Below are 2,373 nucleotides of genomic sequence, written 5' to 3'. Positions count from 1 at the left end.
TCTGGTCCTGGACTATTTTATTTGTAGGGAGTGTTTTTATGATGTATTCAGTTTCATTTCTAGTGATGTGTATGTTCAGTTGATCTATTTCTTCTTGATTCAGTACTGGATGGCTGTAAGTCTTTAGAAAGTTTTCCATTTCTTCTGTGCAATATTTATCTTCTGTTATTGGCTTGTTTCATTTAGCATAACATCCTCAAGCCTCATCTTTATTGTTGTCTATTGCAGGACTTCCCTTTTTGAGGCTATATAATATTCCATTGCATGTATATACCACATTTTAAAAATCTATTCATCCATCAACAGATATTTAGGTTATTTCCAAATTTTGGTTATAGTGAATATTTATAAATGTAACAATCTTTTATATCAGTTTAATGCATATTTACATTTGCAAATGTTTGGATAATCACCAAACAGATGAAGATTTAGAATAATTCCAGCATTCAAAAGATCATTTTTGCCTCTTCCCAGTCTATTCCCTCTCCTGAAAAATAACCACTGTTCTGACTTATGTTATTATAGATTAGTATTACCTGTAAATGATATTCCTGTAAATTGAATCATACATATATTCTCTTGTGTTTATTGCTTCTATTTCTTACTGTCATTCTATTCATCCATTTTTTGCCTCTTTCTATAGGCTGAGTCTTTTTTTCTTTATTAAAAAAGGCTATGTAAATATTTTTTTATATATTTTAACTAAAAATCTGATTTTGAATAGTTTCATAGAAGTACAGTTTACAGGTTAAAAGATATAAAAATGCGTAAGTCTCATGACAAGTATTTTCAGAATGATTGTATCAATTTATACCCCACAAACAGTATATTTCTGCCAGTGTGTATATATTTCTCTTTAGTGTCCTTGACACTTCCATGACTTCAAGTTGTATAGTACTCATAAGATAGAAACTCATTGAAGTTTGTAACTGTATCTTCCTTTTTTTTTTAATATTCTCCTATCTCACCTTCTGAAGTATTCAGTACTAAGCACACATTGAATATGTACATTTGAATGTCTGAATAAATAATGAAATATAGTATGATGTATAAGGTTGAATGCCCTTTAAAAGTGAAATCTGAAATAAGAGTGGATATAACTAAGCTAGACTAAGAAAGATGACTGAACCACAATCATTTAATGGATTCATATTATGTTTTATCATTTGTAAGTCAGGTTTCTCTCTATAGGCCGTGTTATCTTGTATTCAAATTGTTTTTTTATTATGGAGAAATGATTAAAAATTCTGAGCTATGAAGCAGTTATCTAAGGATAGAAAAACCAAGAGATTAGAAAATATTACTGAGGGATTATAAATATCTCATAATACTGAACAGGTCTGTAATTACCTCTATGGGACTTATAGAATAAAATTACAGCATTAGAATAAACAAAAGACTACCTACTATACCAACATATTCTTTTAAAATATATGCATTTCCTAAGGACACATTCAAAGTCATCTTTTTCACATTATGACATATCCATTTGTAACACATTATTTTCCTCACTAGGTTGATTTTCTCATTTAACTATGGTTGAGTCACCTTACTCTTGGAAACTAATAAATTATAAGACAATTTTATATATTTATAAATTTGATTTAACCTTTTTAAGTCAATATTCCTTGGTTTTATTACCCTATATTTACAGTTAAGCACTGGGAAGTTGATATAATACTGTATGATTTTGATTATTTAATTTTCAAGTGACCAAAAATAATAAGGTCTGTTATTAGAAAACTGCTCATTCATAAATCCTATGGGTTAGATAGCTATAATTTATAAAATATGGGGATTAAGAATAGATGAAAATTTAGAAACAATAATTTACTGTGTGTCTGAGCTGATTTTATGTCAACAAGAACTTTCAAGCTATATGTTGACCATGGTTAACATTTTACCTTATATTTTATATGGATGGACTATTTAAATTACATATTTACTAGTTAGATATATATCTTGTATGTGACATTAAAATTTGCGGTAATTAATTTGATTTGTATTATTACCATTTACTATTTTGTGCTTGTTATTTTGTATCAGATGAATTAAATTTAGAAATTAGTTTGGAGAGCATTTACTCCAATATTGTGCCTTCTATTTACATACTATATTCCTTTTTATGCATTAATTCTGTCAAATGAATACCTCTTTTCACTCTTTATTGGTGGTCTTTATTTTGGCAATATGTGGCATTACAAATCTATAGCATACAGAGTTAAAGTATAAGTTTTTAGATTTTGAGTATTTGGAAAGCAGCATTGAGATATGGTGTCAAAGGTCGGATGCTCCTAATATATGCATGAAAGATATATTCCAACTTATTCCAGATTCAAAGTTTAACCTGAATATTCAAACATGATGAATTAG

The sequence above is a fragment of the Sus scrofa genome, chromosome 2 (genome assembly GCF_054392235.1).
Source record: "Sus scrofa isolate SSC_HxYL_T2T_F1_AM1 chromosome 2, Sscrofa_HxYL_maternal_Yorkshire_Landrace_v2.0, whole genome shotgun sequence".
NCBI classification, from domain to species: domain Eukaryota; kingdom Metazoa; phylum Chordata; class Mammalia; order Artiodactyla; family Suidae; genus Sus; species Sus scrofa.
This window is presented reverse-complemented; position numbering follows the sequence as displayed.